This window comes from Pelophylax lessonae (genome assembly GCF_965119305.1).
Source record: "Pelophylax lessonae genome assembly, chromosome: 3".
Taxonomy (NCBI): Eukaryota; Metazoa; Chordata; class Amphibia; order Anura; family Ranidae; genus Pelophylax; species Pelophylax lessonae.
The window spans coordinates 285,697,621-285,719,884 of record NC_138770.1 but is presented as its reverse complement, the minus strand read 5'-3'; the positions used below and the strand labels follow the sequence as shown (position 1 = coordinate 285,719,884).

Genomic DNA, 22,264 nt, shown 5'->3' with positions numbered 1-22,264 from the left:
CACTGTTTCTTGGCTAAATAAATCCACCTTGATGCCGGTGGAGGACTCTCCGGTGTTCAAGGATCCGGCAGATAGGCGTGTGGAGGCGCTTTCCCGCCACAGGTATTTGGTGGCGGGCTTCCTGCTCAAACCTGTTTTTGCTTCGGTGATAGCCTCTCTGGCTCTCACGGCATGGTCCAAGGTGCTTCGGAGCACCCTGGTGGCGGAGTCGGCCTCTCCGACTGCCCTTGATATGGTGGATCAGACGACCCAGGCTGGGATGTACCTGTGTGACGCGGCCCTAGACGAGGCTCCGTTAGTCGCTTGGCTATCTGCGGTCGGGGTCACGGTCCGCCGCATTATTTGGCTGTAAAGCTGGTCGGCTGACCACGCTTCCAAAAAGACTGTGTCTGATGTCCCTTATGTGGGGAGTCGTCTTTATGGGGACACTCTGGATAAGTTCATCAAGGGGCTTACGGGGGGTAAGAGTACTCTTTTGCCCCGGGTCTCTGAGCGAAAGTCCACCCGCACTAGGCGGGGACCTTCTTTTAAAGCTCAGCGTGGGTCCTTTCCTGCCTTCGGGGCACAGGAAAAAGGAAAATCATTCAAGCCCTCCGGTGGTCACCAGAAGTCGTGGTCGGGTTAGCCAAAGGCCGGTCAGGTAGGTTCGACGGCCCAGTCCACCTCTTCCTGAAGGGACGCCCTCACCCGTTTCAGGGGTGGGGAGACGTCTGCGTTGCTTTCAGGAACCCTGGTTGTCCAGAATTCAGGAGAGGTGAGTTCACAAACTGATTCGTTTAGGGTACAAGATCGAGTTTCGATCTCGCCCCGCAGACAGGTACTTTCCATCAAATCTCCATCTGACTCCAGCTCGTTTCAGAGATCTCATGGAGGCGGTACAAGATCTACTCTCCCAAGGAGTGATTGTGCCAGTGCCTTCACGGGACAGATTTTGCGTTTTTTATTCCAACCTGTTCACGGTGCCCAGGAAAGAGGGCAAAGTGCGTCAGATACTGGAGCTGAAGTCTCTGAACCACTTTGTGCGGGTACAGAAGTTCCTGGATGGAATCAATCAGGTTGGTGGTAGCGTTGAGTCCAGGGGACTTCCTGGCCTCCATCGACTTGAAGGATGCGTATCTGCACATTCCTATCTGCGAGGGTCATCAGAGGTATCTCCGCTTCGTGGTGGCAGAGGAGCATTACCAATTTGCGGCGTTGCCCTTCAGTCGCTTCAGGTCCGAGTATTCACCAAGGTTTTGGCTCCAGTGCTGGCTTTACTGCGTTTAAGGGGGATTGCGGTCTTCGGTTATCTGGATGACCTCCTGTTAAGGTCGCGCTCGTGTGCATGTGCTTTGACGAGCGATCTGTTCGTCACGGTTCAGACGCTCCAGGAGTTCGGGTGGACCATCAACTTTCAGAAGTCGGCTTTGACCCTGTCTGTTTGCCTCCAGTACCTGGGGATGGTCCTGGACCCAGGCACAATTTTTCTCTCGGAGGACAAACTCCGGACCCTGCGGGACGAGATCAGGTCCCTCAGGGACAGCGATCTGCGGGCCTGTATGCGGTCCCAGGTTCTGATGGTTTCAGCTTTCAAAGCCGCTCCGTTTGCCCAATTTCACACGAGAACTCTGCAAGCGGAGATCCTTTGCCAGATGGGACAGAACGCCTCAGTTGTTGGACAGGAGGATTTCTCTCAGCCACCTCGCAAGATTGGATCTTTTGTAGTGGCTCCTGTCACCAGGGAGAATAGTCACTGCATCCGGAGGTGTTTCGCCTCCTGTGCCTGGGGGTGGTCTCCGGATGTGGATTAGTTTGTGTCCCATCTCAACAACAAGGTGCGAAGGTTCGTGGCCATAACCCACGATCCTCTGGCGGACGCCACGGACGCGTTGGTGGTGCCTTGGCACCGGTATCGGCTGATTTATGCCTTCCCTCCGATTCAACTGTTATCCAGATTCCTCCGCAGGTTGGCGTCGGGACGGATGCAGGTCATTCTGGTAGCCCCAGACTGGCCGCGTCGGTCTTGGTACTCCGACATCATGCAGCTGGTCGTCGAGCCTCCTTGGCGGCTTCCGCTCTGTCTCAAGGGCCAGTCTTCCATCCTGCTTTACAGTCTCTGGCTTTGACGGCGTGGCTGTTAAAACCAGGTCTTGAGAGATAGGGGTCTTCCAAATGCTGTCATTCCTACCTTATTGAAGGCTCGGAAATCTACCTCTAGGAAGATTTATCGTCGCACCTGGAAGGCGTATATTGCCTGGTGCGAGTCACGAGGGTTCCATCCCCGCTCCTCCTCGATGGCGAGGATTTTGGCTTTCCTGCAGGAAGGTGTGGATCAGCGTTTGGCGCTGACCACGATAAACGGTCAGTTGTCGGCCTTAGCTATTTTGTACCAGCGTCCCTTGGTGACTAATTCTTTTATTCGCACCTTTATCCAAGGGGTGCGGCATCTGGCTCCCCCCGAGGGAGGCTCCTTTGCCTCCCTGGTACCTAAATTTGGTGTTATCCCTGTTGCAACGGCCTCCCTCTAACATCAGAGACATTACTCTGCCTGTGTTGTCCCAGAAAGTTGCTTTTCTAGTTATTATCACATCTGCTCGCAGAGTGTCTGAGTTGGCGGCTCTGTCTTGCTGTTCGCCTTATCTTGTGCTTCATAGGGATAAAGTGGTTCTGCCACCCAATCAGTCTTTTCTCCCCAAGGTGGTCTCAACTTTCCACCTTAATCAGGATATCTTGTTGCCTTCGCTTTGTGCAAAGCCTAAGCATCCCAAGGAATTTGCCTTGCATTCCTTGGATGTGGTCCGGGTGTTCAGGGTTTACCTGTCTTCCACAGAGTCTTTGAGGAAGTCTGATTCTCTGTTTGTCCTTCTGAGGGACCTCGTAATGTTTGGCTGCGTCCGCGGCAACCATTTCTAAGTGGATCAGACAGATGATTGTTCAGGCCTTTTCAATCAAGGGTCAGGCTCCTCCTTTCCCTGTAAAGGCTCATTCTACTAGAGCTGTCAGTGCCTCTTGGGCTTTTCGCCATCGGGCTTCTGTGGCTCAGGTGTGCAAAGCGGCGACCTGGTTGTCAGTGCACACTTTCACAAAATTCTACAGAATTGATGTACTGGCATCCTCGGATGCTTCCTTTGGCCGCAAGGTTTTGAGTGCGGCAGTTGTTTGAAGAGACATGTTTTTTTTTTTTTTGTCTCTTCCTGGGGTGTTTTTTTGTTCTGGGTTGGCTCTCATTTTGAGCTTTGTTGCCCTGTGGGCTCAGGTTGTTTTCTGGCCCGGTTGTTTCGTTACCTTTTTGGTAGGTTGCGTTTTCCCACACCTCACACCTGCACTGCTTTGGGACATCCCACTAGTGAAGGCTGACTGAACGGGCGGCGACTGTCAGAGGACGTAAGAAAAAATAGAATTTTTGTAAGAACTTACCGTAAAATTATTTTCTCTGAGTCCTCTGGCAGTCGCCACCCCCACCCCTCTGGTTCTTGAATCTGGGGGTTATTGCCTTCCGGTACCGCTTGCTGCAAACTGAGGAACAGTGATATCTGGTTCAGGATAATGGCTGAGGGATGGCCTCCTAGAGGTGTGTTTAAGTATAGAAAGTTTTTTATTAACCTTTCAAACTGCCTAGCTTGCTCCTACAGAGGGCGCCATTACCCACTAGTGAAGGCTGACTGAATGGGCGGCGACTGTCAGAGGACTCGGAAAGAATTTTACGGTAAATTCTTACAAAAATTCTATTTCTCTTACGTCCTCCGACAGTCGCCGCCCCTTCATAATCTTCACCAATGGGTAATTGACCTTTGCTCCGTAGGAGTAGCTAGGCAACAAGATTTCTTAATATCAAAGCTTTTAGCATATCACACCCCTAGGGGGCGGTCCCCTCAGTCAATACCTCCCTGCTTCCAGCATTCTCAACTCAGTTTTCAATTGCCTAGCTTAGGAGTAGCTGGCTGTTCCTGTGCTGGGGCTTTCAGACTCAGCCTTCTATCCTCTTTTTGATTTTATTTCAAGTATTTTTCTCTTTCTTTTACTTAGCTGTTTTTTTCTCAGCATTAGTTTAGTTTTCTTCGGATGAAGATGATCATGCGGAGCTGGGTCTCGGACTGGCCACCCTGGATCCCAGGGCTGAGAGCCAGGGGTTTCCCCAGCCTGCCATCGAGCGTTCAGCTCAGGTTTCCCTGGCATATTGAACGACCCATCCCTGTTTGCTGCAGGGATGCTGCCTGTGAGGTGGCTACCTCACCGGACGCCATTTGCGGTTTCGCACTGCAGTCCACTGCGTCCTGGCTGCGACACTCCCTGTCCTCAGTACAGCGGTTTGGTCGCTGGAGAAGGCTCCCCACGCCATCCAGAATGGTAAGTGTTTTTCTATGTGGGGACCTGTCTGTTTGGGTGTCAGTCTGTGACTGTGTGACCCGCATGTCTGTGTAAGTGCTGAGCTCCCTGTCAGATTCCTGTGATAGCTGCCTTTCTGTGGGCTGCGGGGGGAGGCTCTCCCGCTCTGCTGTGTGAGCGGTATGGGGCAGACTGGGCTCAGACATGCTGTGCGGCGACCGCTGATGCGGCCCGCCATTTTTTTCGACAAACTGTGGTGACCGGCCCTGTGTGGTACGGCGCGGTGTTTTGGTGCCAAACGCCGCCATTTTGGCGGCGATCGCTCATACAAGCACATGTCGGCGCCATTTTCTTATTGCCTAAATTCCCTCAGCCGAGCGGCCATGTTTGTGAAGCCTTCATATGCTATATAGGGCGGTCAGTCATTGCATCACTTCCTTTTTCACTGGAACAGCGATCGGTGGCAGCAGCTGTGTGGTCTCTCCAGGTTTTTACCTTCCTTATCCTGTATTTCCTTGCTCAGTGCTCCTTATCCCTGCGGGGGTCGGTACATCCAGTAGTGTGCGGTGGGCTGCGCTCGCTGCGGTCTTAAAGGGGCAGTCCTTTATTTCAGTTGATACTGGGGCAGGGATTCTCAGGATTGCAAGTTTCCTCCCACCCTGGTGGGGGGCCAAGGGGCTGCTGCATCCCCCGAGGGGGCTGATCTGGCTGCTGTTGTAGCGAACTTGGCTTCTCAGGTGCAGATGCTAATGGCTGATCGATCCGCAAAACGGCCCAGGTTGTCTATTTCCTCTGATTCAGAGGGCGATGGGGCTATGGCTGGAGTGCCCTTCTCGGGGTCTCGTTCATCTCTGGACCTTGTGGGGTCTGAGGGGGAGGCTGAGGTAGAAGGAGTTGATACTTCTCCCCCTGGCTCGCCTGAAGAGCTTGCACTCATGGATGAGTTGATTACTTCTATCAAGGAAACACTGCGTCTGCAGGATGAACCAAGTCCTCCTGCTTTGATGTCCTCTTATGGGACGCAAAGGAAACGCAAAACAGCGCAGGCTTTTCCCTGCCCTGCGGAATTTCAGCGCGCTGTTGATGAGCAATGGCGCAATTTAAAGAAGCCCTTTACTGTGCCAAGTAAGTTCAAGCTGCGTTATCCATTTACACCCACCACTGATGAGCGTTGGTGTGTGCCTCCTCAGGTGGATCACGCGGTGGCAGTTTTGAATAAATCTACTGCGATTCCTGCTGAGGATACCCCGGTGTTCCGGGACCCTACGGACAGGAGATTGGAGTCTCTGGCCCGTCATGCTTATACGGTTGCTGGTTCTATGCTGAAGCCTATTTTTGCTTCCATTATGGCGGCCCAAGCTATTGCGGATTGGACGCAGGTGCTCAGGCGCACCCTGGTGGCTGACTCTGCTCCGCCGACAACATTGGCTATGGTAGATCAAATTCATCAGGGTGTCATGTATTTGTGCGATGCGGACTTGGATTTGGTCCCTTTGGCTGCACGCCTCTCCAGTGTAGCGGTGTTGAACCGTCGCCTGATATGGCTGAAATGTTGGTCGGTTGACCAATCCTCTCGCAAGACTCTAGCTAATCTTCCCTACGCGGGATCTCGCCTTTTTGGCAAGTCTTTGGATACTCTGATAAAGGGAATTTGCGGGGGTAAGAGCACTCTCTTACCCCACACTCACAAGAATAAGTCGGTTTGCGGTAAGAAGAATACCTAGTTTAGGCCCTCTCGGGTCCTTTCGTGCCTTTCGGTCGCAATACAAGGGCAAGTCCTTCAAGGGCCAAGGCTCCCAGAAGAAGCCGTGGGCAGGTAAGCAGAAGTCCGGCCAGTCCGGGTCCGCTGCCCATACCAATTCGGCCTGAAGGGGCGCCCTCACCCGGTTCTGGGGTGGGGGGACGTTTGCTCGGTTTTCTTCAACCCTGGCTGGCCCGCATTCGGGACAGGTGGGTTCAGGAAATCGTTCGATCTGGATACAAGATCGAGTTTCTCTCTCGGCCGGCGAGCAGATTTTTCCCCTCAAATCTTCAGCTGTCTCCGGAGCGTTTGCAGGATCTGTACCTGGCGGTGCGGGACCTGCGGGCCCAGGGAGTGGTGGTTCCGGTGCCTCATCGGGACAGATTTCGGGGTTCTACTCCAATCTGTTCACTGTGCCCAGAAAGGAGGGCAAGGTACGTCCGATTCTGGACTTGAAAGCTCTGAACCGCTTTGTGCGGGTTCGCAAGTTCCGCATGGAATCCCTGCGCTCGGTGGTGGCTGCCCTGGTTTCGGGGGAATTCATGGCCTCCATCGAATTGAAGGATGCGTACCTTCACATCCCATTTTCGAGGGTCACCAGAGGTACCTTCGATTCGCCATTGCGGAGGATCATTACCAATTTGTGGCGTTGCCCTTCGGTTTTGCTTCGGCTCCGTGGGTTTTCACCATGGTGCTTGCGCCGGTCCTGGCTTTGAGAGCCCAGGGCATCTCTGTCTTAGGGTATCTGGACGATATCTTGCTTCGGTCTGCGACCAGTCAGGGCCTGGTGAATGACCTGTCCACCACGATGCAGACTCTGCAGGAGTTCGGTTGGACGATAAATTTTCCAAAATCAACGTTGTGTCCGTCGGTTCGTCTTCCCTACCTGGGGATGATCCTGGACTCTGTTCAAGCGAAGGTCTTCCTTCCGGAAGACAAGCTCCGGACACTTCAGGACGAGGTCAGGTCCCTCAGGGACACTCAGTGCTCGTCCCTCCGGACATGTATGAGGTGTCTGGGATTGACTTTGCCTTCTGCATTGGTCGGAACGGCTTCAGGGCCGTCCAGTTCGGGTTCAGACGGACAATGCCACAGCGGTGGCCTACATCAACCATCAAGGGGGCACCAGGAGTGCCGGTGCGGCTCGGGAAGTAAACGACATTCTGTTGTGGGCCGAGACGCACGTCCCAGCGATAACGGCTGTGCACATTCCGGGGGTGGAGAACTGGCAGGCGGACTATCTGAGTTGCCAGACCCTGGACCAGGGAGAGTGGTTCCTTCACCCGGATGTCTTCCAGAAGTTGTGCGCGAAGTGGGGTCTTCCGGATGTGGACCTGTTCGCGTCTCGTCTGAACAACAAGGTGGAAAGGTTCGTGGCAAGGACGCGCGATCCGCGGGCGGACGCCCCGGACGCGTTGGTGGCGCCCTGGCATCAGTATCGCCTGATGTATGCCTTCCCTCCGATTCAACTGTTGTCCAGGTTCCTTCGCAGGTTAACCTCGGAACCGCATACGGTGATTCTGGTGGCACCGGACTGGCCTCGCCGGTCTTGGTATGCAGACCTCGTAAATCTGGCAGTTGACGCTCAGTGGCGTCTGCCGCTTCGGGAAGACCTTCTGTCGCAGGGACCGATATTCCATCCTGCTTTACAGTCGCTGGCTTTGACGGCATGGCTGTTGAGAGCCAGGTCCTGAGGGATAGGGGTCTCTCCCCTGAGGTCGTCCCTACTTTGATTAAGGCTAGAAAAGCTTCTTCCGGTAAGATATACTACCGTACTTGGAAAGCGTACTTGTGAGTCCAGGGGGTTTTCTCCGCGCTCATACTCGGTGTCGAGAGTGTTGGCTTTCCTCCAAACTGGAGTGGACCAGCGTTTGGCGCTGGCCACGATTAAGGGTCAGATTTCTGCGCTGGCCGTTCTTTTTCAGCGCCCAGTGGCGTCTAATTCGTTGATTCGCACTTTTGTTCAGGGGGTGCGACACTTGGCCCCTCCTAGGAGGGAGCCTTTGCCTCCATGGGACTTGAACCTTGTTCTGTCCGTGTTGCAACATGCTCCTTTTGAAAAGATCAGGGAGATCTCGTTGTCTCTGTTGTCCAAAAAGGTTGCCTTTTTGGTGGCTATAACTTCGGCTCGTAGGGTGTCGGAGCTGGCGGCTTTGTCCTGCAGCTCTCCCTACTTGGTGATTCACTTGGATAAGGTGGTCTTGCGACCTAACCCTTCCTTTCTTCCGAAGAGGATCTCGGAATTTCACCTGAATGAGGACATTGTCTTGCCTTCGCTTTGCGCGAAGCCTAAGCATCCGAAGGAGGTGGCTTTGCATGCCTTGGATGTTGTTCAGGCGATCAGGGTTTACCTGTCATCGACTAAGTCCTTTTGCAAGTCGGATTCCCTATTCGTCCTTCCAGAGGGACCTCGGAAGGGCATGGCGGCGTCGGCTGCTACCATCGCCAAATGGATCAGACAGATAATTGTGCAAGCCTATGCTTTGAGGGGGAAGGTTCCTCCTTTCCCTGTGAAGGCGCACTCTACCAGATCTCTGAGTACGTCTTGGGCCTATCGTCATCAGGCTTCTGTGGCCCAGGTGTGTAAGGCGGCGACTTGGTTGTCCGTTTCACACCTTCTCCAAATTTTACAAAGTGGATGTTCAGGCATCGGCAGATGCTTCCTTTGGCCGTAAAGTTCTTAGTGCGGCAGTGCCTTAGGGTCCCTTGTTTGGGCCCTTGGCTGTTGGGGTGTTTTTACCCCTGGGTTACTTGTTCTTCCTGGGTTGTTGCTCCTGTTGAGCACGTTTTCCCTTTGCCAGGTTGGTTCTCTTACTTTGGTAAGGTTCCTTTCTCTGATGTGGGTACTGCGTTGCTTTATGCGCGGCTGCGTTTTTTTCCCACCCCTCATGTCTACACTGCTCTGGGACGTCCCATTGGTGAAGATTATGAAGGGGCGGCGACTGTCGGAGGACGTAAGAGAAAACTGAATTTTTGTAAAATCTTACCGTAAAATTCCTTTCTCTGAGTCCTTAGACAGTCGCCGCCCCCGCCCCTCTTTTGGGGTTTGTTTATGTACTCTACTGCTATGCTACCAAACTGAGTAGAGAATGCTGGAAGCAGGGAGGTATTGACTGAGGGGACCGCCCCCTAGGGGTGTGATATGCTAAAAGCTTTGATATTAACAAATCTTGTTGCCTTGCAACTCCTACGGAGCAAAGGTCAATTACCCATTGGTGAAGATTATGAAGGGGCGGCGACTGTCAGAGGACTCAGAGAAAGGAATTTTACGGTAAGATTTTACAAAAATTCAGTTTTTTTGGCCATGACTGTGGAAAACCTAAAGTAAATAGTTTTTTCATTCTTTAAGGGACTCGGGATTAAAAGAAACAAACAGTAACCCCATCGCCCCCAAATTCATAGCATGTCCTTTTTTTTTTTTTTTTTTTGCCATTCCCCTAGATGTGTTCCTTTTTTGTAGTGAGAAAAATTGAACCATTTTTACTTTCTAGAGATTTTCAGTCAAGCCTTCTCTACACACTGCTTGATCTAGTATCTTGAGGTTGTTTCCTCTTGTAAGGATTTTGTTTATATTATAGCAGTGTTTCTCAACCTTTTTTCAGTTGAGGCACCCTTTAAAACGATATTTAGTCCCGAGGCACCCCAGTCTAAGGCTAGGTTCACACTAATGCAGGTAGTTGCGGGTGCTGGGATTGCAGCTGTTCCCACATCTGCAACCACCCACAGCTAAAATGTGTTGCTCTTTACAGATGCGTGGGGTTGCCTTTCATTCCTAATAGCATCCTCACCCATCTAAAAACACGTTTGCAGATGTGGGAACAGCTGTAAAAATTGTATGGTGCAAAAACAGCATGCGATTTCCCAGCCACTGTGTTTTAAAAATGGTGCAGAAACTGTTTTCCTGCATGAAACACAGACACAGCAGCATATTCAAATGAATGAGCTGTCATGCCCAAGAAAACACAGCTCGTAGAGCCACAATAATGTGAACCTAGCCTAAGAGCTCACTGACACGTTAGGTTCGTGGGTGGTAAAACAATGTAACAGCCATGTTTTTACCACCCCCAACTGCTTTCTCTTTACCTGCAGAGGCGCAGGCCAGGGTTGTACACATGCTGTAGCCACAATGCTTTGTGGCTATGGCATAAATTATACCTCCTGTTACGTTTAGCGGGCATTACTGATGAATGGGGCCTTGCTGCAACCACGTGCACTGCATGCAGTTGCCGCACAATGGTGGTGCATTTAGGGAGAAAAAAACAAGCAGTGAAAAGTCGACGTATTGCCTCCTTACTGTCTGTAAATGCCTCTGAAAAGCAATCTGAGAATGGATTGCTTCTCAGTGGAGCAGCATTCTCTACCGCTAGTGTAAAGGAGCCCTAAAAAAAAGCAGTCCTGCTAGCTTAGAAAAGCAGTTTTGATCATACAAAGTGTAGGGGTCAGGATCAAAAGTAACGTACATACATCCACAAATACGCACACCCACTGTACATACCCTCACACACACAGGCTGTACATACACACACACACACATATATATATATATATATATATATGTATATGTGTATATATATATATATATATATATATATATATATATATACACACAGTGCCTTGCGAAAGTATTTGGCCCCCTTGAAAATGCTATATACAGTGTGTGTTGTGACAGGGGTTGTAGGGGTTAACTGGGGGGGGGCTATCGGGGGTGAAATGTGCCTAAGTGTGTACAGTGCCTTGTGAAAGTATTCGGCCCCTTTAACTTTGTGACCTTTTGCCACATTTCAGGCTTCAAACCTAAAGATATAAAACTGTAATTTTTTTGTGAAGAATCAACAACAAGTGGGACACAATCATGAAGTGGAACGAAATTTATTGGATATTGCAAACTTTTTTAACAAATCAAAAAACTGAAAAATTGGGCGTGCAAAATTATTCAGCCCCCTTAAGTTAATACTTTGTAGCGCCACCTTTTGCTGCGATTACAGCTGTAAGTCGCTTGGGGTATATCTCTATCAGTTTTGCACATCGAGAGACTGAAATTTTTTCCTCCTTGCAAAACAGCTCGAGCTCAGTGAGGTTGAATATAGAGCGTTTGTGAACAGCAGTTTTCAGTTCTTTCCACAGATTTTGATTGGATTCAGGTCTGGACTTTGACTTGGCCATTCTAACACCTGGATATGTTTATTTGTGAACCATTCCATTGTAGATTTTGCTTTGTTTTGGATCATTGTCTTGTTGGAAGACAAATCTCCGTCCCAGTCTCAGGTCTTTTGCAGACTCCATCAGGTTTTCTTCCAGAATGGTCCTGTATTTGGCTCCATCCATCTTCCCATCAATTTTAACCATCTTCCCTGTCCCTGCTGAAGAAAAGCAGGCCCAAACCATGATGCTGCCACCATGTTTGACAGTGGGGATGGTGTGTTCAGGGTGATGAACTGTGTTGCTTTTATGCCAAACATAACGTTTTGCATTGTTGCCAAAAAGTTCGATTTTGGTTTCATCTGACCAGAGCACCTTCTTCCACATGTTTGGTGTGTCTCCCAGGTGGCTTGTGGCAAACTTTAAATGACACTTTTTATGGATATCTTTAAGAAATGGCTTTCTTCTTGCCACTCTTCCATAAAGGCCAGATTTGTGCAGTATATGACTGATTGTTGTCCTATGGACAGAGTCTCCCACCTCAGCTGTAGATCTCTGCAGTTCATCCAGAGTGATCATGGGCCTCTTGGCTGCATCTCTGATCAGTCTTCTCCTTGTATGAGCTGAAAGTTTATAGAGGGACGGCCAGGTCTTCGTAGATTTGCAGTGGTCTGATATTCCTTCCATTTCAATATTATCGCTTGCACAATGCTCCTTGGGATGTTTAAAGCTTGGGAAATCTTTTTGTATCCAAATCTGGCTTTAAACTTCTCCACAACAGTATCTTGGACCTGCCTGGTGTGTTCCTTGTTCTTCATGATGCTCTCTGCGCTTTAAACGGACCTCTGAGACTATCACAGTGCAGGTGCATTTATACAGAGACTTGATTACACGCAGGTGGATTCTATTTATCATCTTTAGTCATTTAGGTCAACATTGGATCATTCAGAGATCCTCACTAATCTTCTGGAGAGAGTTTGCTGCACTGAAAGTAAAGGGGCTGAATAATTTTGCACGCCCAATTTTTCAGTTTTTTATTTGTTAACAAAGTTTGAAATATCCAATACATTTCGTTCCACTTCATGATTGTGTCCCACTTGTTGATTCTTAACAAAAAATTACAGTTTTATATCTTTGTTTGAAGCCTGAAATGTGGCAAAAGGTCGCAAAGTTCAAGGGGGCCGAATACTTTTGCAAGGCACTGTGTGTGTGTGTGTGTGTGTGTATATATATATATATATATATATATATATATATATATATATACTGTATATATACACACATATATTTCATACATAAACACACACACACACATACGGTTCATGCATACATGCACACATATATTTCATACATAAACTCACACACAGTAAATGCATCCACACACATATATACAGTACAGACCAAAAGTTTGGCCACACCTTCTCATTCAAAGAGTTTTCTTTATTTTCATGACTATAAAAATTGTAGTCACACTTCAAGAGGTAGTCACCTGAAATGGTTTTCACTTCACAGGTGTACCCTGTCAGGTTTAATAAGTGTGATTTCTTGACTTCTAAATGGGGTTGGGACCATCAGTTGTGTTGTGCAGAACTCAGGTGGATACACAGCTGATAGTCCTACTTAATAGACTGTTAGAATATGTATTATGGCAAGAAAAAAGCAGCTAAGTACAGGAAAACGAGTGGCCATCATTACTTTAAGAAATGAAGGTCAGTCCGAAAAATTGGGAAAACTTTGAAAGTGTCCCCAAGTGCAGTCACAAAAACCATCAAGCGCTACAAAGAAACTGGCTCACATGCAGACTGCCCCAGGAAAGGAAGACCAAGAGTCACCTCTGCTGCGGAGGATAAGTTCATCCAAGTCACCAGCCTCAGAAATCGCAGGTTAACAGCAGCTCAGATTAGAGACCAGGTCAATGGCACACGGAGTTCTAGCAGCAGACACATCTCTAGAACAACTGTTAAGAGGAGACTGTGTGAATCAGGCCTTCATGGTAGAATATCTGCTAGGAAACCACTGCTAAAGAAGGCAACAAGCAGAAGAGACTTGTTTGGGCTAAAGAACACAAGGAATGGACATTAGACCAGTGGAAAGCTGTGCTTTGGTCTGAGGAGTCCAAATTTGAGATCTTTGGTTCCAACCACCGTGTCTTTGTGCGATGCAGAAAAGATGAACGGATGGACTCTACATGCCTGGTTCCCACCGTGAAGCATGGAGGAGGAGGTGTGATGGTGTGGGGGTGCTTTGCTGGTGACACTGTTGGGGATTTATTCAAAATTGAAGGCATGCTGAACCAACATGACTACCACAGCATCTTGCAGCGGCATGCTATTCCATCCGGTTTGCGTTTAGTTGGACCATCATTTATTTTTCAACAGGAAAATGACCCCAAACACACCTCCAGGCTGTGTAAGGGCTATTTGATCAAGAAGGAGAGTGATGGGGTGCTGCGCCAGATGACCTGGCCTCCACAGTCACCGGACCTGAACCCAATCGATATGGTTTGGGGTGAGCTGGACCGCAGAGTGAAGGAAAAAGGGCCAACAAGTGCTAAGCATCTCTGGGAACTCCTTCAAGACTGTTGGAAGACCATTTCAGTTGACTACCTCTTGAAGTGTGACTCTACAATTTTCAGTCATGAAAATAAAGAAAACTCTTTGAATGAGAAGGTGTGTCCAAACTTTTGGTCTGTACTGTATGTATACAAATACAGTACATACTCAAACACACAAACACTGTACATACACACACACACACACACACACTGATAGTACATACATATAGCCTTTTTAAAAAAAAATGCAGATCTACTGACCTGCTTGATGCAGACACCTCCTCGCTTGGCTGACTTTCACTTCTATGTCGGGAGGACGCCGAGCAGGCCAGCAATTTGGAAGAAGCCTTCCCGTTCAGGGCTCTGTTAATCGTCAGCTCTGCACATTACTGACAACTCTACGGACAGCTCAGAAATTCTTCAAAGATTTTTTCTCTCACACGGGTACACGTGCCTCCCTGGCTACTCCGACAAGAGTGGGTAGTATTGCATCCCAGCAAGCTGTGTGGACATCAGACCAGCCCTTAGCGACCGATGATAATGTCATCAGTTGGCAGGACGCGATCGGGCGGCTCACATAGCTTTCCCAATGTATGCAGCAGCTACATGCATGTTTGACACAGCGGACATGCACTGCTGTTATCAAAAAAGGTTTAACTGGTGGCAAAAACATTTTTTTACCAAATGCCTGCTTGGTTGAGGACGTTTTTGCCCACTTTGCTGCAGCACCCCTGGGAACTCTTCACGGCACACCAGTGTGCCGCGGCACCCCAGTTGAGAAACGCTGGTTTATATTTGTCTGAAATCCCTCCTAAAAGTCTTCTTTATCCTTGCAGGTCCTGCCTGGTAGCCAGCTGTTGCCATTATGTCCATTTGCCAGACTTATAGCTACCTGGATAAGGCACATGTATAGAGACGAGGGATGGAGGTACAACATTATGTTGTAACCTCATTTAAAGTCCCACCCCTCCTTCTCCATATACATGTATAGAGACTAGGAACCTGTCTTTGAGGACCATGCTCTCTAGAACCATTACAGCTGATGCTATCAGCTTTATTCTTTTGTGTTGACGCTCTAGAGCAGGGGTACTGAATTAAAATTCATGGAGGTTCGCTTAGTAAAATCTAATTTTAGCGGAGGTCCGAATCACATTTGTTGTTTGATTCAGATCCTTTACATTACAGCACCCTCTCCTAGGCGTTCCCATCTCTGTAGCTGGGGAACGCAGATGAAATTGCACATCTTCCGTAGAGGAACACGCCACACTTCAGCACAGCTTGGTGCTGCGCAATTTAAAAAAAGGGCCAGGGACTTGTTTCCCTGCATTTCTCATGGGTAGTGCAGCCCATTAAAATGAATGGGCTGACCTACCTGTGACACTGAGCCCCATATCACAATCCCATCCTTACATCAGTTCCACAGTGTCCACTGCACATCACAGTTCCCTTCCCTTCACCAAGATCCCCCCTTTGTGTTCTCATACCCCCTTAACATCAACACCCTTCTTAGCCCCCTCATTACAGTACTCAGCCCCCCACATTCCTGTCCTCAGCCTCCTCCATTACAGTACCCAACTCCCCTGCATTACTATCCTCAGCCCCCCATCACAGTACTCAGCCTACCAAATACAGTACTCGGCTCCCCCACATTGTCCTCAGCCCCCCAATACGGTATTCAGTTCCCCCACATTACAGTCCTCAGGTCCCCCCCCCCCCATTACAGTATTCAGTTCCCCTCTTTACAGTACTCAGCCTTAACCCCCATTCACCCCACACGTATATCAGAGTCCTCAGCCCCCACACGTATATCAGAGTCCTCAGCCCCCACACGTATATCAGAGTCCTCAGCCCCCACACGTATATCAGAGTCCTCAGCCCCCACACGTATATCAGAGTCCTCAGCCCCCACACGTATATCAGAGTCCTCAGCCCCCACACGTATATCAGAGTCCTCAGCCCCCACACACCTCAAAGTACTCAGCCCCCACACACATCAAAGTACTCAGCCCCCACACACTCATCAGAGCCCTCAGCCCCACACACAGAGTACTCTTCTTTGCTGTACTCAGTGTCTCTCTCCCTTCCTACAGTACGTCTCCCCTACCTTACACAGACAGGAGGACTCGAGGCATAGCAGGTCTGGAGGAAGGAAGCTGCAAGATGGTGATTGGTTGTTTACATTGCCATTCTTCTTGGCAACCAATCAGTGGCTTGCTTACCTCTGGCAGTTCCCGCCCTCCCTCCAGAACTGTCCCGCCTCACGCTGTCGGCTCTGCAAAGAAAGAAAGCATGACAGCTGAAAGGAAAACAGGCTAACAAATGGCGCGACCGCTGCGGTCTGGGAGGGGGAGTGATGGGGGCCAGACTCGGACCGCGGGCCGCCATTTAGTGATGCCTTCTCTAGAGAATGTACCTCACCAGGTCTCTAGAAGGTCCCTCATCTTTGTTCATGTTTGCAGGATTTTGTGGCTAAAAGCTTTGTTTGTAGAATCTGCTTGTAAAAAGTGTCTTCTACATGTTTATTTGCACAGGAGCACAGTTTAAAGCTACTGCTTCCTGAGTTCCCTGCTGCAAAGGTTACAGGATTTGGATCAGTGCAGCCATCACAACTTCTTTATTCCCTTCCTGTATATCCTTGATGTTTTTGTACATAATCTGGTTTGCTCAACAGTACCCCATGGTGAGTGAGTTCACTAAGAAATTAAGTATGCCATCAGTAGATCCACCTCTCAGTAGGACTCCTGTTTCCAGTGGATGGGGTGCTAGTATTTAAAGATGCCTTGGACAAATAAGCCTCATTTGTTGTGGTGGGCAGCCTTACAGTTGGTAATTGCAGCTGTAAGTAGGGGCCAAACCCTTAAGGCCTGGCTGTAAGTAGTGGTGCTAAAACGAGCAGACACATCTGTGGATGCCTTGAAGGACTACATATGGCAACTTTCTTAGCTAGGGGTCTTGTTCATACACATGCGCTTGTGAAGTGTTGGTCAGCAGAATTACCCTGCAAAAACCATGTAGAACGTTTACCTTCTCAAGTGGAACATTTGTTTGGTCCTGCTTTGAATGATTGCATCCAGAAGGTGATTTGTGGGGAAGAGTATGCTGTTTCTCCTAAAAAGGCTAATCCCACGTTTCAAAAATCTGCCACTCCTTTTACTTCCATTAAGCATTCCTTTCACCAATCAGGCTTCTAAGATCAAACCCTAATTTCCTACAAAGCCATGGACTGTAAAGCCCTAACTCTGGTGGGGGAAAGTTTTGCCTGGAGAGATTGCAAATGCCTCGGTCTGCAACATAGTGATTTGCGTACTCAAGCTGGAATTTGAACCTTCCCCTGCTTCATGCTTTCCAATGTTCCTTTGAATCTACAAAATAACATTTTCTTTTTTTACAAAATTGATTCTTTTGTCAATCTATGATCATTCTGGTAAAGAGGGTGAAAGATTTGACAGTGTCTACTCAATTTTTACTGTAAGACGACAAGTCCTGTGCTGTACTCCAAGATATGGAATTTAGAGGAAAGTCAAAATTCCTATTTTTTTAGCCAGTGTAGGGGGGTGCATGACATAGTAAGGAAAGGTTAGAACTTGTATTTCAGGTTATTAATGTTTTCTGTATTACTGTTAGGGAGATCCCCCCCCCTTGATTATCCCCCTCCCCTTGATATTTGTCCTGTTGCCTGATGTCACCAGGACTAATGGAGCAAAAAATGTGAAAATTTAATTTTGCACCAACACTGGAAAAAAGTAGAAATCTTCCAGTGGGCACCCTTATTCCTTTGAGAACCAAGAGAGGATTTAAATTACTTGGAATTTATTGTCACTTCTTGTGTTTGCAGGTCAGGAATTGAATGAAAATCTCCTGAATGGGGCACATATGAAAAAACAAACACAACAGGGGTTGTTACTTTCTCCTTTTTCCAGTTAAAAAAAAAAAAATATTGCCTTAGATATACTTTAACCACTTCTGGACCGGAAGATTTTCCCCCTTAATGACCAGTCCATTTTTTGCGATTCGGCACTGCGCTACTTTAACTGACAATTGCGCGGTTGTGCGATGCTGTACCTAAATAAAATTGATTTTCATTTTTTCCCACTAATAGTGCTTTCTTTTGGTGGTAATTGATCACCTCTGAGATTTTTATTTTTTGTGCTTATTAACAAAAAAAAAAAAAGACAAATCCTGAAAAAAATATATATATGTTCACTTTCTGCTTTATAACATTCCCAATAATTTTTTTTTTTTTTAAATCAAATATTTTCATCATTTTAGGTCAATTTGTATTTTGCTACATATTTTTGGTAAAAAAAAAATCCCAATAAGCATATTTTGATTGGTTTGTGCAGAAGTTATCATGTCTACAAACTAGGGGAAAGATTTGTCATTTTTTATTTATTGATTTATTTATTTTTTACTAGTAATGACGGCGATCAGCGATTCTTAGTAGTACTGCGACATATCAGGGGACAGATCGGACATCGAACTGACATTTTTTACACTTTTGGGGGGACCAGTGACATTACTACAGTAATCCGTGCTACACAATATGTACTGCCACAGTTCTAATGATACTGGCAGGGAAGGGGTTAACCCAGGGGCGATCAAAGACTTAAATGTGAGCCTAGGGGGGTGTTTTCTAACTGTGTGGGAGATGAGCTTATGGAATCAACACAGAGACCTGTGTTCCTAAATAGGAGTAGCACAGGAGTTCTGTGTTGATTGCTGAGAGAACGGTCTTCTGTTTTTACAACAGCAGACCGCCGTTCTCTCTCCACAGGGAGCGGATCGCAGTCGCAATAGCAATCGCGCCTGCCGGCTCCGTGGATCGGCTTCCTCACTGGGGAATGAGCGCGCACCCCCAGGATCGCTCCCGCCAACCGCCGTACAGGTACGGCGATTCGCGGGAACCTGCCGCTGTATATCTGCGGTGGCTGGTCGGCAAGTGGTTAAAACAGAAGTCTAGCCAAAGTTTAAAAAAGATAAAAACCATTGCACTCCAAATATTAAAACTGAATAAGCAGCGCCTCTATCACAACTAACAGCAGTGGGAGCATGTCTGGCAGGCGAGATGGATCAGAATCTCAGAGCAGCCTTCAGACATATGAGCGCAGCAAGTGATCTGTGGATGCCCCGTATATATTTGTTCAATCCTCATGTGGTGTTGTCCCAGTCCCTGAAATTTGGGGCACCGCTAAGATGACCCTAACTGTGGCAGTAATATAAACAAATAAAAAGGGGAGCAGGAGAACTAGAATACAAGGCCAGAGCCGCACAGAGACAAGTCGCACTCTCGGCTAAGGAAAATGATGATGCATTTCAGGGGCGTGTCTCCACCTTTGCCAATCTTGAGTTGCATGCCTAGCATTTGTAAATTTGCAATGGGCTTCTGTGTTTGATGTGTTGCTTTTTTTTTTTTTTTTATACCAGGCACATTTTGTCAGTACTATTAGTATTCAAGTAATCTTGATAATAGAAGCATGCTGATTGTGTGTGTTATTCATTGTTTAAATGTTGTGCTTTTATATATTTGTATATTATATGATATTGTTTTTGTTAATCCTTGCATAGGAGTGACATTTTTCATCCTTGGGAAGGTCAAAATACCTTTATTGACCTTTGTAGAACAACTGCTTTTTCACTCTAGGGTCTTTAAACTTTCTAAACAAAGGGCCAGTTTACTACAGACTTTAGGAGGGCTGGACTGTGGCCATTGGGAGTAGAAAAGGTCCTGACATCAGTGAGAAAAAAGAAAAAAAACTCATCTTTGCTGACAGTGGGAGGAATTGTGCCCCATCCTATGTGTCATTAGGAACAATTGTGTCCCATCCTTGGTGTCATTGGGAGGAATTGTGCCCCATCATTGGTGTCATTTGGAGCAATTGTGCCCCATCATTGGTGTGAGTGGAATTAATAGTGCCCCAAGGGCCAGAAAAAAGTAAGCCAAAGGCCCCAGTTTGGAGAGACCCCTGCTCTAGACCATAGGTTCCTGTTGTTTTATCAGGAAAACCCCAGCTTCTGTAGATGACTTATTATGAGCTTATTTGTGCCACTACTTCTGAAAACTAGAAAACTGCCTATAACTTAGCACTGCAAAATATATATAATATACAGTATCTCACAAAAGTGAGTACACCACTCACATTTTTGAAAATATTTTATTATATCTTTTCATGTGACATTTCTTCAGTGCTGACACTTTGCTACAATTTAAAGTAGTGAGTGTACAGCTTGTATAACAGTGTAAATTTGCTGTCCCCTCAAAATAACTCAACACACAGCCATTAATGTCTAAACCGCTGGCAACAAAAGTGAGTACACCCCTAAGTTAAAATGTCCAAATACGGCCCAATTCGCCATTTTCCCTCCCCGTTGTCATGTGACTCATTAGTGTTACAAGGTCTCAGGCGTGAATGGGGAGCAAGTGTGTTAAATTTGGGGTTATCGCTCTCACTCTCTCATACTGGTCACTGGAAGTTCAGCATGACACCTCATGGCAAAGAACTCTCTGAGGATCAAAAAAAAGGAATTCTTGCACTACATAAAGATGGCCTAGGCTATAAGAAGATTACCAAGACCCTGAAACTGAGCTGCAGCATGGTGGCCAAGACCATATAGCGGTTTAACAGGACAGGTTCCACTCAGAACAGGCCTCACCATGGTCGACCAAAGTGGAGTGCACATGCTCAGCATCCTATCCCAAGGTTATCTTTGGGAAATAGAGGTATGAGTGCTGCCAGCATTGCTGCAGAGGTTGAAGGGGTAGGGGGTCAGCCTGTCAGTGCTCACACCATACGCCGCACACTGCATCAAATTGGTCTGCAGGTCTGTCGTCCCAGAGGGAAGCTTCTTCTAAAGATGATGCACAAGAAAGCCCACAAACAGTTTGTTGAAGACAAGAGACTAAGGACATGGATTACTGGAACCATGTCCTGTGGTCTGATGAGACCAAGATAAACTTATTTGGTTCAGATGATGTCAAGCATGTGTGGTGACAACCAGGTGAGGAGTACAAAGACAAGTGTATCTTGCCTTCAGTCAAGCATGGTGGTGGGAGTGTTATGGTCTGGGGCGGCATAACTGCTGCCGACACTGGGGAGCTACAGTTCATTGAGGGAACCATGAATGCCAACATGTACTGTGACATACTGAAGCAGAGCATGATCCCCTCCCTTCGGAGACTGGGCCAATGGGCCGTACTCTAACAAACCCAAACACACCTCCAAGACGACCACTGCCTTGCTAAAGAAGCTGAGGGTAAAGGTGATGGATGGGCCAAGCATGTCTCCAGACCTAAACCCTATTGAGCATCTGTGGGGCATCCTCAAACGTAAGGTGGAGGTGCGCAAGGACTCTTACATCCCGCAGGAATAGAAGAGGACTCCAGTGGCAACCTGTGAAGCTCCGGTGAACTCAATGCCCAAGAGGGTTAAGTCAGTGCTGGAAAATAATGGTGGCCACACAAAATAACACTTTGGGCCCAATTTGGACATTTTAACTTAGGGGTGTACTCACTGACATTAATGGCTGTGTGTTAAGTTATTTTGAGGGGACAGCAAATTTACACTGTTATACAAGCTGTACACTCATTACTTTACATTGTAGCAAATTGTAATTTCTTCAGTGTTGTCACATAACAAGATATAATAAAATATTTACAAAAATGTGAGGGTGTACTCACTTATGAGATACTGTATCTATAATACTGGTGCATCTCAAAAAATTCAAATGTCAAGTTTAATTCAGTAATTCAATTTAACCATACGTCCTTGGGTTTCAGTGATTATGCTGGGGTGATGCCTGCACCTACAGGCATCATTCCAGTACCATTATTTTTAGCTGGTGATTCTGTAGAAGGCAGAAGTGATCTGAGTGGCTAAGTAGCCACTCGATCACTTCTGCGGGTGGCAGAAGGGGGTCCCACCCACTGTTAGTTGAGGACCTATGCCATAGATGTGTTAAAATCGCAGAAAAAAAGCAGAATCTATGAACATTCTTTGCAGTATATTTGAGGGTCACTAAGCCTAGGAAGGTGTAGGAATAAATACACAGGAAATGGGTCTCTGTCAGTTTCTCCTTAATTGGAACTGGAATTGCCTTAAACCCACAATAATATGCATAATACTTTATAAATAGTTTAAATTGTGTTACATGTTTCTAGCATACTTTTTTTGAAAAGTAGGTTTTGTTTTAGAATTAAGAATATATCTTTAGGTGGTGATATTGAAATGTCTTCTGAGATGAGTTTTTTTTAGTTCTCCATTGTCAATTATGGGCCGAATTGCTTACTGACAAATTTATCTGCAACTGCATCTGAAATATCTGCCTGCCAGAGATTTAAGCTCGGCCTTTGCATGCAATAGAAACTGATATTCTTGCTGTATTTCTATTAATGTGAAACACATTTATAAAGCTGGAAAAATAGAACATCTACTCCTGTAATTAATGTGACAGGGAGATGGGAACCTAGGCTGTGATCTTCTGGAGTCTTTGCTAGATATACAGAGATAAAGGGTAATTCAGTTTGTCAG

At 47.3% G+C, this 22,264-nt stretch overlaps 1 protein-coding gene across 23 annotated transcripts in view; it reads left to right on the top strand.

Moving 5' to 3' along the window:
• Positions 1-22,264, top strand: part of DLG1 (discs large MAGUK scaffold protein 1) — an 818,929-nt gene that overhangs the window by 723,092 nt on the left and 73,573 nt on the right. The window lies entirely within an intron of this gene.